The sequence below is a fragment of the Crinia signifera genome, chromosome 6 (genome assembly GCF_055691185.1).
Source record: "Crinia signifera chromosome 6, ASM5569118v1, whole genome shotgun sequence".
NCBI lineage: Eukaryota > Metazoa > Chordata > Amphibia > Anura > Myobatrachidae > Crinia > Crinia signifera.
The window spans coordinates 198965364-198983138 of record NC_139222.1 but is presented as its reverse complement, the minus strand read 5'-3'; positions in this window follow the sequence as shown (position 1 = coordinate 198983138).

Below are 17775 nucleotides of genomic sequence, written 5' to 3'. Positions count from 1 at the left end.
CCAGGCCCCTGGATGGTTGAGCAGTGTGGCTCAGCCTCATTGTAATTCAGACTCTGATGTCCAGAGCTCTGGAGCCATAGCGATGTGCAGAGCAATGGAGCCATAGTGATGTCCACAGCACTGGAGCCATAGCGATGTCCAGGGCACTGGAGCCATAGCGATGTCCAGAGCACTGGAGCCATAGTAATGTCCAGAGCATTGGAGCCATAGCGATGTCCAGAGCAATGGAGCCATAGTTGGTGATGTCCACAGCACTGGAGCCATAGTGATGTCCAGGGCACTGGAGCCATAGTGATGTCCAGAGCACTGGAACCATAGTTATGTTCAGAGCATTGCAGCCATAGTGATGTCCAGAGCACTGGAGCCATAGCAATGTCCAGAGCACTGGAGCCATAGCAATGTCCAGAGCACTGGAGCTATAGTGATGTCCAGAGCACTGGAGCCATAATGATGTCCAGAGCACTCGAGCCATAGTGATGTCCAGAGCACGGGAGCCATAACAATGTCCAGAGCACTGGAGCCATAGCTATGTCCAGAGCACTGGAGCCATAGTTATGTTCAGAGCATTGGAGCCATAGTGATGTCCAGAGCACTGGAGCCACAGCAATGTCCAGAGCACAGGAGCTATAGTGATGTTCAGAGAATGGGAGCCATAGCGATGTCCAGAGCACTGGAGCCATAGTGATGTCCAGAGCACTGGAGCCATAATGAAGTCCAGAGCACTCGAGCAATAGTGATGTCCAGAGCACGGGAGCCATAGCAATGTCCAGAGCACTGGAGCCATAGTGATGTCCAGAGCACTGGAGCCATAGCGATGTCCAGAGCACTGGAGCCATAGTGATGTCCAGAGCACTGGAGCCATAGCGATGTCCAGAGCACTGGAGCTATAGTGATGTCCAGAGCACTGGAGCCATAGTGATGTCCAGAGCACGGGAGCCATAGCGATGTCCAGAGCACTGGAGCTATAGCAATGTCCATAGCACTGGAGCCATAGTGATGTCCATAGCACTGGAGCCATAGTGATGTCCAGAGCACGGGAGCCATAGCGATGTCCAGAGCACTGGAGCCATAGCAATGTCCAGAGCACTGGAGCCATAGTTATGTTCAGAGCATTGGAGCCATAGTGATTTCCAGAGCACTGGAGCCATAGCAATGTCCAGAGCACTGGAGCTATAGTGATGTCCAGAGCACTGGAGCCATAATGATGTCCAGAGCACTCGAGCCATTGTGATGTCCAGAGCATGGGAGCTATAGCGATGTCCAGAGCACTGGAGCCATAGTGATGTCCAGAGCATTGGAGCCATAATGATGTCCAGAGCACTGGAGCCATAGTGATGTCCAGAGCACTGAAGCCATAGCACCACTATTACTGGGCATGTGCACTGTGGCTCCAGGGATTGCCAATTTAAGAAATTGATATACAGCAGTATCAAGCTCTGTATCAGCCCCTATGAGGGGTATACAGTCATTAGATCGACCCATATTGGGTTTAAATGCATTGGGTAGACCACTGAAGGTTGCCATGGCTTAGGGTTGGAATTTTGACGAAAGCATTGGATTGACAATGGCAAGGTCAACAGTCAAAAGTTTGAAATGAGCCGACATGTGACAACAGGCTGTATTTCATGAATAGAATAGTGTGCAGAGTGTAGTGAGGCACCGTGCCCCAAGCATTGCGAACTACACTTTGACGGTGTCATTGTCAACTATGTCAACATTCGGGACAAAAATCTTGAAAAACAGTCAACTTTTTGACTGTTGACCACCTATTTCATGTGTCGACATAAGCCATATCGAACTTCAGTGGTCGACCGAATGCATGTCGACTTAATATGGGTCTACATGATGACCCATACCCCTGTGAGGATATTAGCCCTGCGGTAAATGTATGTCAAAGTCATTGTGGAAACGTCTGTCAGGGTACACTTCTTGAGTAACCTAATAGATAAAGCAGGTGATAATTACCGACATCAGCACACCCACATGCTCTGCTGTGAACTGGTTACAAATCGCTTTTATCTAGCATCCAAGATTCCATAGAAAAAGTCATTTATTTAACAGTAAAAGACTCTCCATGTGTTTCCATGTCAGACTGGCCTCTGAGATTTCTTGGCCCTGGCGTTTAATTGAGAAACGGGGAAGGCAAACCCTGAAAAGTTGAGATATATTTATATTTATTCCTGAAATAAAAAGGAAACCGAAAGGTTGTTAAATTCGATCTGTTTTCCACTTCAGCTGCTACTCAGACTTTGCAGGTTGGCAGCGAGCCGAGGTATAAGAATTGCAGAGCAAAAGGATAAAATAACTTAACCACAACAACAGTTGCCGTTTATTGTGATAGTTTGTGATCCACAGCCATGGATGACTATATAAGAAAGGTCTGCTTGACTTGGGATGCAAAAATCAAAGCAGTAACATATGCACTACATTATAAATACAGGAGAATGGTTGTTTGACTTTGCCCTATGAAAATACATCTGCTGTCGGAGCGCCTCCTGTCCTCGCTGTAACATTGCGAACACCTTTTTCACGCGCGCTCTCATGTCTTTTCAATATGTCACTTATTTCCTTTTTGTCTTCTTCATTTCTCATAGGAAATTATTCTATGCAATGCTCAGTCTTCAGGAGCTTAAATGTGTTCATGTAATAACACAGCTCAGTAAAAATGATAGTATAATTTCTGCAAATTTCTATTAGTTTGTTGTCTCCTGGAAAATCCATCTAATGTATGGTCAATCGTTTAAGACCCTCCTAGCTTTCTGGAGGTAATAGGAGCAGTATCTCTTGGTTTTCTTTAGATACAGTAGTTTCTGCAACCTGTGAGATTCATTCTGTGGCTGCTTACTGGAAAACGTCTGGTTCGTTAAGTCTATCGATGCTCATTGGAAAGATCCCTATTGTGCCATCCGGTATGATTCAGATCCGGTTGCTGAGCAGTTACTGCATGCTGTATGATGCAGTACTGGGTATTACACAGCTATGTCTAAGACTCCCATGTGTACCAGCTTTATTAAGCTAATTGTCTCCTAATGATCATACAGTTTATTAACTGTATTATTGGAGATAGAATTCTATCATTATTTTATGTTATTTGGTCTAAACTAGTGATCTCACATAGAGTTCTAGTACAGAGTGCAGTTCATTTGTTTAGATGGCGAGTGATTACGAAAGGAATTCCTCCTTTTTGCACGGCTGTGCAATTTAATTAAATTATTCATGAAAAATATTAATGATGAAGATGCTATCTCAGTCTAGCTACTATATATATATATATATATATATATATATATATATATATATATACAGGGCTATTTTTCAGTAGGCTCCAGCAGGAACTGAGGCCCTTATTCTAGTTCACTCTTTCTGACAAAATATTTCTTAGATGGACAAAACCATGTGCACTTCAGGTGAGGCAGGTGTTACTTGTGCAGAGATAATTAGATTTGGGTGGGGTTTTACACCTGCCTCACCTGCAGTGCACATGGTTTTGTCCATCTAAGAAATATTTTGTCAGGAGGTAAAAAATCGCGGGCATCGCGGGCACATAAAAAACGGGTGCGACGCGATGCCCGCGATGCCCGCGATTTTCCCATAGGGATCAATGTTAAAACTGTGATTGGACGCGATTTTACTGTTAAATGCCTCAATGCCCACGATTTGGCCATAGGAAACACTGTAAATTGGGCCACAGAGCCCTAATAGTGCCCTTGAACTGTGAAATGCCCCCCACAATTGTTAACACCACCCCACGATCAACGTCAACCCGAAGCGTGGCGAGCGCAGCGAGGCTGCGAGGGGCGGCGGTACGCGTCCTCCGACCTTTTCATACCCCCACTATCCACGTCGGCGTGGAGTTGAGAATAGAGTAATGTGGCGAGCGCAGCGAGCCACCGAGCCCGAAGCGTGGCGAGCGCAGCAAGCCCCGCGAGGTGATGCGGATACCTTCACATTTAAACGCGTCCCTTCGCGGGCTTCACAGGTGTCCGCGTCGCCATGGACACCTGGGAAGCCCGCGAGGGGATGCGTATAACTGTGAAGGTATCCGCGTCCCCTCGCGGGGCGCGCTGCGCTCGCCACGCTTCGGGCTCAGGGGCTGCTCCCAAGATGGAGGAGGCGTATCCCCGTCCACTTTCATGCAGACCGCCACATATCCGCGTACGGACGGAGGTGGCGATCCGTATGGAAGGCGGGGATTCGCCTGCACGGTCCTGGCCGCATATTCTGATCTGGCCGCACAGATCAGAATAAGGGCCTTAATGACATAGGTAAACGTAAGCCAGCGCCACTTCATGCAGTATAAAGGGCAGAATGAGGCTGCTGCACATGCCCAGCAGCAGATTTTCCTACCAACTCTGCTGTGTGTGTCTGTAGATCTGATTGCTCAATCATCACACCAGATCAAGAATTAAGGAAGTGGCTTACCGTGATCATTGGGCCTTCATATATGTCTGATATATTGTATTACATAAACTATAGCTTGTTACATGCCAATTATGCATCCTTCATGGGCTTGTGACAGTTGCTCTTAAATCAAACATTTGGAAAGCCCATCAAACTACACTAAACTACAGCACATCATAGTTACCTACCCTACTGCGTTCTGCATGAGACTCCCTGAAATAGCAGCAATCTCCCTCTCACCCTCTCTCCCTCATTAGCCTAGCAATCTCCTTCATTTCACCTAGCCCACATTTCAGCTTGCCCACATTACACTGTTGCATTTTTGGGGGAAAAAGGAATGAGAGATAGATACATTTACATTGAATCATCAGCACCGTATCCCAGCACTTTACCAAGTATAGTATCTCTTACTAACTGCTTTGGGGCTAATCTACATTTGTATATAAATCATTTTAGAAAATTTCTCTCAGATCCATGCTTCTAGGTGCCACGTTCGCAATCTCTTTTCACAATCTCTCCATATATGGAACTAGACATGCTCTTTGGGTGGAGCATGACACGCCCTCTCAATGGAGCACTTTACAAAATTCTGCTACCAACTATAATCTCCCTGAAACTAGTTTTCAAAATTAGGCAAGTACAGTATGCAGTACATTTATTTATTGTATTGATAACCAGTTATTTATATAGTGCACACATAGGCCCTTATTCTGATTGAGTCTGATGGCTCAGAGTGGGGTCGGACACCCGATGTTTGGTGTTTGCGCATGTGCAGAGGCGTATCTGCGCATGTGCGAATGCCTCACACATACGAACACACCATGAGGTCCGTGCAGAAAATGATTGTACGGAACTATCCGAGCAGGGGGTGGAGAGGGGCGTGAAGGGCTGTTTGGGCTCATTGCCATATGCGTATGCCCTGCGTTTCATGGGCGTTCCCATGGTAATCTGGCCCATGATGCACGTGTGGGGGGTGGACAGCTGACATAGCCAGATGTCAGCTGCCCACCCACATCCCTGCTTTCATACAGAAAAATGTCCTAGTGGCCTGGAGCACTCGGTGCTGCCTGACCGCTCGGTCCATCATTTGATGGTTGGCGACCATTGGAGGATGGGGGAGGTTCCCACAGATGGGGGAGGTGTTCACATGAAACATCCACTAGCAGTCCGTTCACTCTGTGTCTTACCACATTCGGACGGTGTGCGCGATCCGTACGGTAGATGGGGCTAAGAACACTCGGTTCCTGTCCGAAATACGCAACCGTCTGAATCAACTAGAATAAGGGGCATATTCCCTGCCCCAATGAAGCTTACAATCTATATTCCCTACAACATGAACACGCATAAGCATTCATTCTAGGCTTAATTTTGTTTTTTAGGCAATTAACCTACCAGTATTTTTTGGCTTGTGGGAGGAAACCGGAGTACCCAGAGGAAAACAAATGCAAGCATGGGTAGAATATACTAATGCCCTACAGGTAAGGCCATGGTGGGAATCAAATCCATGACCTCAGTGCTTTGAGGCAGTAATGCTAACCATTACTCAATCGTGCTGTCACATGCATGATGTGGCCCATTAAAAGCTAGGAAGAATGTACCTCTAAAAAAAAAGAGGTATTATGAAAGTTTACACTAGAGATATATGGTTCGGTTCTCCAGAAATCCGAACGCACCCTAATTTTGAGAATCAAAAGAAAACCCAATATGGATCTCCCAAGGAAATTTGATCCAAGCGGAGTCTCGGTTTGGATCTTCCAGTTGTTCAGAATTCGTATTTTAAATCCAAATTTAAAACTTAGCTTTAAACATATTTTTAGCTGTCTTTATGGATTTAATTTTAATACATTTTTACTAATTACTATTATATTTTTTATCGAAATTTAATAGAACCAAAAACCGAATCTGAACCAGAACACTCGACACCCTCAAGTTTTGCCAGGTGAATTAGAACCAACATGACAATAAGTGACTCCAACTAAAAATTGGGCATTACAGTAATAATAATTTGGACAAGTGGGAATTTATGGTAATTGGAGGCACAAGATTCTATGTACATGATATACGCTGCCAAAAGATGTATTCAAACGTGCCAAATACAGTACTGTATATTTTATTCAGAGCTAGATGAAATACTAAAGCCAGTAAGTAGTAATACCAGCAAATATATAGTGATTCTGAATGAATTTCTACATCATTTCAATAGAACCCTTTTGACACACCTCTTCACTGGCGCCTGTGATAAATATATGTTTTTATATCTATAAAGGTTGTCCACCAATGTGATAATGTAGGCGACTGGTGGCGTCTAAGTAATATGAATATTAGGATATGCAGAATGTTCTGTCGGTAGTTATCTCCTCCCATGAGATGAAATATACTATGTGTGATGAGTGTCTTCCCTTGAAGTCAATGCCAGGTTTCATCTTAAAAAAAAACTAAAGCTTCGCCTGCATTAAATACTGTTCCTAAATTTCCTTTACTAAATAAACTTCAAACATATTAATAGTCTCTGCATACTGTGGTGCATAAAATTAAATATGTATATTTACCGGATGAAATAGAGACCTACTGTTAGCGACAAAGATCTAATTTTGCTCAGTTCCTAACATAAATAATTTGTAATATGGAAATAAGTGTGAAGTTGGAAAAAGGCTACTTTTGAGAATAATATGAACATTTGTACAATATGAAGATAAATTAGTAAGGCAGATGCCCTATAAAATCTGCACAGTAAATGTATGCAATGAAATGGTTATGCTGTATACATTGCAGCTGTGGAATCTATGCTATCAAAATAGCTTCTTAGTATTCTGCATGAAAAATAATACGGTTATTTCTTGTAATTACAAATGCATTGTGTTGAAAAGTCGCTTTTTATAGTTTTAGATTTATTGCATTCCTTTCCATACCAAGAAAGCAAATTGTCACCATGATTTCATAGTAATTTAAATACATAGATTGATTGGGGAGGATGAGGGGATTTTAAAGGAGAACTCAACCCAGAAGATATTTTGGTACTTCTGTACTTTCACGGCGCCAGCATGGCGCCGCGCGTCAGAGTCCCCTTGCGGGGCTCGCTTCGCTCGCCCACGCTGCGGGCTCGGTGGCTCGCTACGCTCGCCGCGCTAATTAAAATCAACTCCATGCCAACATGGATAGTGGAGGTATGAACTATCCATGTTGGCATGGCGTTAACTTAGTTTATTTTACTTAGTTAGTGGCGAGCGTAACCCGGAAGTACGCGCGGCGCCATGCTGGCGCCGTGAAAGTAAAGAAGTACCGTCATTTTTGTCAGATCACCCTAAAAGTAATACTATGAGGAACCCATGACCAGGACCCATGTTGTTGAGCTGTAATGTCGGAAAAAATACGGTATATGGAAAAGATTGTTCCTAGGTTCCACTGTAAAATACGTTTACACAGCTTTCATTTTTAGAAAGGTGTAAAAACAGATTAAAGGAGGTGACTGTTTAGAGATTGCTTTTAAATGTGAAGAGTAAATCAGTATTTTTGTGATGGGCTGTCAGTGTCACATAGAGATGAGGGCTTGCCAACCAATGTTTATCATATTATTAATAAGTGATTTATTTGACCATATATATCATGCTTTTTGCAAATGACCATATATAATCTGTATAATAATCTGCTAAAGTCTGTCCTGCCTCTGTGGGAGAGGTGGGGTTTGACTCTGACATGTGCAGTGGTAGCCAGGGAGCAAGCCTCAGAAGTCAATGGCTTCCACAGAGCTTGGACGTTAGAGGAGAACCAATCCATAGGTGTGATGACCAGGGGAGCAGTGTGACCTGGGACAAATTGGAGCCTTCCCCAGTGCAAACTGAAAGTTCAATAGATTTCATTATTGCAAGTCCCTTACCAGAAGAAGTACTTCTGAAGTCCATTAAATATTAGAATATTATATTATTATATTAATATTATTATTATATTATAAGATAAAGCCTTTCAAGCTGTTTTATGCTTAAATCACTGGTTTCGATGTGCTAGGCGTTCTTATAAGTACCACATTTTGAGCATACATAAATGTTAAATACAGTATAGGTAGACATTGTTGTGTATAGAGTTGTAATGCTCAATTTTATTTGCTTGGTTGTTTGTATTTTCTCTGGATTACACTTGCATCAATCACATGTCTGTAGCTCAGTTCCTATCACAGCAGGCAAGTGGGCCAGCAAATCGGTGTCCCACATATGTAGGACTAATAGGTCTTTTATATTGGGGTTTTCCTCTGACTCTCATTTTGTACTCCTGCACAGTTGTATTGTTATCCCAGCAAACACACTTGAACTGTGTTACCATTACCACATACGTACCTTTCCATCCACTGTCACACTTGTGACACTGACCAGAGTAGTCCCATACATAAGAGATGTCTCAGATCAAACACCCAAACTTATGCTGTGTGATTTATAGACAGGACAGACTGGCAGTACTCTCAAGGCCACAAACCAGCATTTTACTCCGCATTCTAGAGCCTCCTAGTCACGAGACACTCTCAAACATCAGCAAAATCCTAATAGTCTGATCTGAAGCTCACATTGCAAATAGATTTACAATTCTAATTGGTAATGTTTGAATAATGGCCCGTCATCTTTCTCTTTGTGTATGGTACTAAAAGACTAAGCAGAGTAGCACCTCTCATTACATGTAGCTGGGGTGTGCTGTAAAAAGGCCCTCCCCTACATTGTGTATTTGCATGATGACTTAAAAGCTAGAGACTCCTTCAGCTTGGAGTAGCACTAGTACCACCTGTACCTGAAGTAGGATACTTGCATTTGCTGACTACATATTGAACAAGGCACCATTCTATGTAAGTTCCTATTATTTTATGTAGTATGCCAGTTGTGGGTGAGTTTTTGAATAGAACACCTACAGTTTCTCTTCTGGCCAGAGCGTGCCTTCATTCGTTATTCATTATTCATGTAGGAGATCACATGGTCTGAAAGATGCCTGTTTAGGAATATATTATAATAAATGTAGAAGTTGGGGGGTATAAGACTGAATTAAATAATTAAACCCATTAGAACACAGCGATGTCTGTATAAGGGTGCACCATGCCTATATACAAGAAAGTTTTCCTATACACAGTTGTGTTCCTGTTTCTCAAGCAAGAACCTTATCTTCAGACAAGAGAGTGTAAGCTATATGAGATGAAATGACCTGTCAGAAGTAGTTGTGCAGCTGTGAATGGACTAAAGCAGTGCAACATAAACACTGGCTTTCCTCTCTATCACCTGCAGTGACACTAAAGATTGGCTGTTCCTGGTTCAAAAGCTACGCCAAATACAGCGCTACCATACATTCTGCAAGTGATGAAGTGCAACTGCAAGAACACATGTTGCAGTCTGGCAGAGTATGGGAGGATAGAATTTCTGACAGAACAGAATAATCTGCTCTTGAATAAAAGGCAGATTTACCTCACCTTGCCTTCCTTGTTCAACACCAACAATAATGTAGTGTGTGTTGAGAACAAGTCTGAAAGGACAAAACATGATCCAAAATGTCTCTATATAAATTCTATCTAGATATCAATATTCTACAGGTGTGCATTAAACATGCTTGGGATAGGCATATGAATATCCTTACAAAGAAATAAGGATTAAAAAGGGTTGAGTTTACCTGAAGGGTAAAAAAGGGGCAGACTAGATGGGCCAAATGGTTCTTATCTGCCGTCAAATTCTATGTTTCTATGTTTCTATGATTAGTGTTCACATGAGGGCTTAAAGTTCTTAAAAAAAAAAAAAAACTCCCAATGCCTGAACAATATTAATAAATTATGTAGAGCAGACGTTCTCAACCATGACACTTAAGTACCACCATCATATCATGTTTTCAGAATTTCATGCACAAATGAGTTATATATAACTATATACTGTAACTCTGCAATGAAAACACACCATTCACAACAAAAACATAAGCTGTTAATGGTACTTCAGAACATAGGTGAATCTAAAGGTTGGCCCGGGGGTGCAACGGACCACCCATTAAACATACCACCGATCTGCGTTTTTCTAACTGTTACTTAAGGTCAACCCGGTCAGGAACATATTAGCTGAGCCTGACCGGGATGACTAACTCCTCCTCCCCTTCCTTTTCCCCAATGAAAATTGCCATGTGCGTGACCTGGTGTGATGATGTCACACGGTGCACGCACCTGCTCCAATGCCCCCCTTGTCTAGCTTTCTCTTTATGAGCAGCAGCTGTGTGCGTCCTGCTGCTGTGTGCGAGTGTGACAGGAGTGATGTAATGATGAATAATGATCATGCAGGTCGCATGCCCACCCAAGCTCTGCCCATGAGGCACAGTAAAATGCATTCCTGCACACGCCGCCTGTGAGTGAGAGCAGTGTAATTATAACACTCTGACTGTTACAGTGCAACACACTGATTCTGGCTGGCAAACAATAGTTTTATTTAAAAACAAACCAATAATGTTCATGTGCATTGAGTTACCTGTTTAGCGGCTCAAGTGCATCCAGGGTCTATTTCTATGTTATACAGTGGCAGTGGGAAGAAATCGACCCTGAATAGTTATTTAGAAACTAGGAAGTAGCATTAAATGGCTCTAGAACCACATGATAAGGTGAAGTATGTACTTATATACTGTACATCATTGTCTACCAGATATCATGCCAATGGGAAGGAAAAAAAACCTTTCAAGGTTTCTTTAATATCTATGTTGCACCACTACTGCACATTATGGAGCCTCTTTTTTTATCAAGGAAGGATAACCCCAAACTACATGCTCTTATTGCCTATGGAAATATAATTATCTCTGTTTTTGAGGTACTGTATTGAGTTTGAATTGGTGAGATGACATCCAAGAGAAAACTGCAGAAAGATAATATATGAATGATCTCCATTTATCTGAGAATCCAAGTGTGCCAGTGTAAAAGGTCCCCATAGTATCCAATCAGCAGCTCTGTATAATTTTATAATATGAAAATTATATATGTCATTTCAATGCTGAATGGTTGCCATGGGCTTTATATAGGATCCAAAACATATGAGAATACGACACTGGGATGATCACGTTTTGCGTCGTTCTGGGATCCGAGTCTGGCAGATCCCGCCTTGGATTCTGATGTTAGGCTCGGATCTTGGATAGCCAAACCGGCTCATCCATAGTATCTATGTAAAGTAATCTCTTGCAAGCAAAGCAGGGCCGTAGAGGTGTTGGTCACTAGGAGTACTGTACCTTTAAAAAATAAACAATTGTGTTAGAAGCATGAGGCAGAACCACAATCTGCCCAGTAATTAGAACCCATCTCTCCCTCCTCATGGTGCCACTGGGGCTAGGCTCACAAATACCCCTCAAGTTGCACCAACATGCTGAATGTAGATATGATACGAGGACATGTTGGCTACACCGGAAATTTCAATATGAGACATTTTTTATTAGTGATTTATTACCATCCATGCTTATGATCAGAGGCAGAACTACCATTGGTATGGAGTTGAAGCCAAGAAGGAGGGCCTGGATTATATTTTGCACCTGGGCCAACCACTCACATGTTCCGACACTGCGTATGATGTACAGTTCAGTTCCTTTTATGTGTAATGAAGATATCGAAACACACAAGTACACATGGAATAAGGATCACACTGAGATCCTTTTATTCTCTAGATACATTTAGTACTTAATTGGAAATACCAGTATTTTGATAGAGAAACACAAATAGTCAGTACCAATGAACAGGGCCATATCTGCAGCCACGATGGTACCAATTTACAATTTGCAGCAGGGACGTTGGGGGCACTACATCACCTAGAAAGACACAACATGCATTGACGGTGTAATGGTTAGCATTACTGCCACACAGCACTGAGGTCATAGGTTAAATTCCCACCATGGCCCTAACTGTTTGTATATTCTCCCTGTGCTTGCATGGGTTTCCTCCGGGTACTCCGGTTTCCTCCCTCAATCCAAAAATATACTGGTAGGTCAATTGTCTCCCAACAAAATTAACCCTAGAACATGTGTGCACGTTCATGTAGTAGGGAATATAGATTGTAAGCTCCACTGGGGCAGGAACTGATGTGAATGTTCAAATATTCTCTGTAAAGTATTGTAGAAAATGGGTGCTCTATATAAATAACTGTTAATATTAATAATAGAAGTGATAAACCAACTCAGATATTTGTTCTCCTTTTTTGAACTTTGAAGTGAAGTTCTTGCTCTTCCTAAAATATACATCTCTACCTGGACAATACTCCAAAAGTGTGATTTTTATGGAGGTATGCAGTTCCCACACGCGGGCACGCATCTATGCATCAGCAGGCCATGGGTATCTGTGACTAATATATATACCGTATATGCCGGCGTATAAGACGACTGGGTGTATAAGACGACCCCCCAACATTTCCACTCAAAGTATAGAGTTTGTTACATACTCGCCAGATTAGACTACCCCCTCTTCCGCACACCTTCCACACACCAAATAAAACACACATTATACATTATGCAACACCATATTCCCCATTACACAATATGCCACACACACGGTAATGCCCCTTACATAGTATGCCACATAAGTGCTGCTTACCTACATGCTCATTACTAGGGTTTTCTTGCTTGATGCCAGGGGTTTCTTGCTCTGTGCCAGGGGTTTCTTGCTCTGTGCCAGGGGTTTCTTGCTCTGTGCCAAACACTGTGCAGCAGACACCATGAAGGTGACAGGCTGCGGTGACCCTACTGATGGGTTATTGTAGTGGCCTGGGGGGGGGGGAAGGTTGGCACCCTGCCCCCCAGCCCAGCCCAGCCCGCCCGCCATTGCTGCTGTCTGTCCCTGCCTGCAGCGTTGCTAGAAGAGACTGCCGGGCAGAGCGATGCAAACCTGGGTGTCTTTATTAATATCTATCCCTACCCGTGACTATGCAGCACGGAGCGGCTATTTAAAATGACGCGCCGGGCCCGGCTTACGGCGTAGCAGCCAATCAAGGCAAGCAGCTCTGATTGGCTTGAGAGTCACGAGCTGCCTGATTGGCTGCCGGGCCCGGCGCGTCATTTTAAATAGCCACGCCGTGCTGCATAGTCGCAGGTAGGGTTAGATCATAAAGACACCCAGGTTTGCATCGCTCTGCCCGGCAGTCTCTTATAGCAACGCTGCAGGCAGGGACACTGACACAACGGGGCAAGGTGACCGGACGGAGACGGAACCGTTCCGCCCCGTTCCGGGCTCACTTTAACCCCTGATCCCAAAGTGCACCCGGCGTATAAGACGACCCCCCACTTGGGGGCATTTTTTTATGGGGAAAAAAGTCGTCTTATACGCCGGAAAATACGGTATATATATATATATATATATATATATATATTTGTCTATCTGCATTTTTCAACTTTTAATCTATATAAAATAGGTGCTTTTGAAAATAACTCTGAAGGTTAAAGTTGTGAATGACTCTGAATTTTAAGCACTGCCACTGATAAATGGTAATTCGCTGTTGCATCGACAGTGTACTTTCTGCAACCTTGAAACAGTAGTTACATATTCTGATTTACGTTAAGCTAACAGGAGGAAAATGTGTTCCTTGAAAAGCAAACCAGGCTTAAGGCAACAGCTGTGACAGCTTTTTTGTATCCTCTTAATCATTACAATAAATACCTGCAATTTTTTATCTAGAAACAAAGTTATGTTCTGCTTTAGTGTAAAGATGGAAGTATAATGAATACATTTTCACTGCTTTAGCATAATGAATTAGCTTGTCAGACAAGGTGAACCTTGGCTTGAGAGAAAAGGAAAAAAAATAATGTGAGTTGTAGACTTTGATTTTACAAGGGAGCCCAATAAACAGTTGACATGGGGCTAGTGAAGCAAATCAAAGTGAAAGTTTTATAACACCTAATTAGTTGTTATTGAAGGGATGACGAGGATACAGTTCCATAAGTGTTTTTAAATTGACATTGGCGGATAGAATAGTACGGATATGCGTCCTACACAGTACGAGATGCCCGGGACTTGTACTGTCCTTTTTTTTATTTGTGCATTTTCTGTGCATCACGGATGCAAGAAGACAGCACTCATAGGGGGTAATTCTGGTTGGCTCGCTAAAATCCGCTGCTTAGTGAGCCTTCTAATGCTCGTCCCCAGTGAATATGCTCACCCAGGGTGTCCGGCGCCCTCCTGCAAACCATAAATTTTTCACCCTTTCACATTGCCATTGCAACAAGCTGCAGCCCGATTGTGGAAGTGTATGCAACATGCGATCCTATTTAGGATCTCGGGTGCATGTACATGTATGCATACACCATATCTCAGTGCTTTGTCCGCAAAATGTTGCAGGCACTAAAGGTGCCCATACACGCCGCGAGAATCGCATATGTTATGGGCTAGATAGCATCGCACGGCATGCATGTGCAGTGTGTGCGATGCGATCCAAAGGCAGTACAAAAAAGTATGTGCACAGTACAAAAAGTATCGCACAGTACAAAAAGTATGTGCTGTACTGTGCGATGCCCGCAGGAGCGCACATCGCATCGCACGCTGCTATTGCAGCGTGTATGGCCACCTTTAGGCACATAACCCAGCCCATTATTTAAAAAATGCCTAAATTAATATAAAAAAATCCACAATTATTAAAAATGTGTTATAAACATGTACAATAAAAGACTCACTGTTCTTTTGCTGTTTAACTCTTGTGCAGTCCCTCCTTTTCTATCTGCGTAGGCAGGACGCTGAGGATGCCATTACACCCCTCTCGTGACTAAGGGGGAAAGGAGGGGAGAGAAGGAGGAGATGGAAGAAGAGGGGAGGAGATAGAGGGGGCATGTCATCCAGGCATTCACAGACAGCGCTACATGCCTCAGCGCAAGTGTCCGTGAGGAAGAGGGGGCAGGTCACAGGAGGAGGACAGTGTGTGCGCGGTTCAGGGAGCTGCTCAGCCTCACCATACTGCCGCCCACTGTCAGACAGGCACTGTGGGCGGCTTGCAGGCTGTGTGCACTCGCGGTAAAGGGAGCAGCTCTTTATACTGCCGCCTGCCCGCTGTCAGACTGGCGCTGCGGGCAGTGTGCAGAAGGCAGTGACAGTGAGGGCTGAGGCAGCTTTAGCAGAGCAAGGAGGGAGACAGCGCCTTTTCAGCATGGCGCATCCCCGCTTTGCAGGATATGCTGAGTGGGTAGCGCCGGCCCTGTGCTCACCGCACTGTGAATGGATGTTTTTGCATAAACATTCATTGGCAGGGTAGCGTGCAGGCCTGAAATCATTCATTGGTCTGGAATGTGGGAGGAAACCGGAGTACCTGGAGGAAACCCACGCAAGCATGGGGAGAATATACAAACTCCACACAGTTAGGGCCATGGTGGGAATCGAACCCATGACCTCAGCGCTGTGAGGCAGTAATGCGACTTATCATCATCATTATCATAATCAATTGCCCCCACATACCATAAACTAGATGCATAATGTATGCTTAGAGATAGACGCATTTTTGCATGTTTTGGAGTTTCCCTTAGATACCCTCAAAAATTTCCTATGTAAAAATTACATTCCAGCCTCTCTTCAGTCATGTGTAGATTGAAATGCATATACAGTATGACTAGGTAACCACCATACTTTTGTGCACTTATGTGTTTTACCCACTGTGAAAACACACATGATGTGTCCAACATAAGGCATACATACATTCAGCAATGCACCAGCTAGAGTGACTCTATACACAAAGCTTTCTACTAGACATAAAGAAAACACAGGATTCTCTCTCTCTCTCTCTCTCTCTCTCACACACACACACACACACACACACACACACACACACACACACACACACACCTAACTACACCTGTCTGGAATACCATGAAATATAAATATTGATGTTTCAGCACCTTTAAGCTTTATCTATGGTATAATGATGTATAATAAACTATCGTCATCTGCACCAACACGTAATACAGGACATGCTGTGAACCAAGTATGTTCTTTGGGCAAAAGTCACAGGATGTGGTGGAGATGTACCCATGTAAAGGTTTCTGTTTGTCCCTATGCTATGTGGTTATACTAGCATTGAGTATTCATTTGCTAAAAATAGGATTAAAGTTGACAGCTGATGGCAGCACAAAAGGGGATTCGTAACTAGGAATTTCAACAGTTGACAGGCGGTGGATCAGTTTTGCTTTGTAATACACTGAGTCTCTACAGAGCCAGACAGTTTTTAAATGATTGTAATAGAGGTATTTGGAACCCACATTAATAAAATCAGTCCCCAGGATGTGTACTTCACCAAAGTCACCCATCAGTGGGGAATTTCAGTAATACAGACAAATAAAAGCAAACATTTGCCATAATGTACTCAATAGGCCAATTCCAACCAAAGAACTACATGATCCTGGGTTTTTCACTGCATTTTCTACATGACCTGGAAAAAATATGTAAAGATGAGTGGGTTTGGATTGGGGGAATCCGAGCACCCTCAAACATCCCCAATCCAAGCCCACTTCTGAGCCTGTTCAGGGATTCCTGCCGAGGCTTGGGGGCACGCGTTTCCGGAGCTCGCGAGATCCAGCTGTTGTATCTTGCGAGATCCAAACCCTATAAAGGGGCGGGCAGGCTCCATCTTCACTCCAGTCTTAGAGAGTGAAGTGATAGCACGTACTGGCCGCCTGCCGGCGTGCTCACTCGCCTGCCCGCTACCTGTGTGCCTGTGCCTCATAGATAGCTTAGCTGTAGGAGTTTTAACTATTACAGTTCCTTCCTTCTGTAGTCCAGTGGTACTAACAGTCTGTGCCTGTGCCTCATAGTTCTGTAGTAGTTTTAACTACTACAGTTCTGTAGTCCAGTCCAGAGCCACTGATAGTCCATTTGGGTAGTACTGCACCGCTGCTGCATAAGTGCATACTGCCATTAAGTACTCTGATAAATTGCTGATTGATTCCAGTCCAGTGGCACTGACCGTAAAGTCCATGTGGGTAGCATTGCACCGCTGCTGCATAAGTGCATACTGACGTTAAGTACACTGATATTGACGTAACTAGATGTTTGTGGGCCCTATAGCAAAGTTTTAAAAGGGCCCCCACCAACATTATCACTAATATGCACCTTAGGGAGGGGCAGAAGAATGAGTGATAAGAGTTAGAGACAAAGGCACAAATGTATTAAAATAGAAATGCAGTAAAACCCCTGAATTTCAGGTACAAAGAGAGAGACTTTCATTGAGAGAAAAGAGGAGACAGTGGGAGAGAGAGAGTATGAGAGAAAGTGGGTGTCAGAGAGAAAATGGGGTGTTAGTGAATTAGAGAGATGGTGTCAGGTAGAGAAAGGGGGAAAGACATGGAAGAGGGGGTGCCGGAGAAAGAGAGAGAAAAGGCATCATGGAGAAAAAGGGGGAAAGACCAGAAGAGAGGGGCATCAGGGAGAGAGAGAGA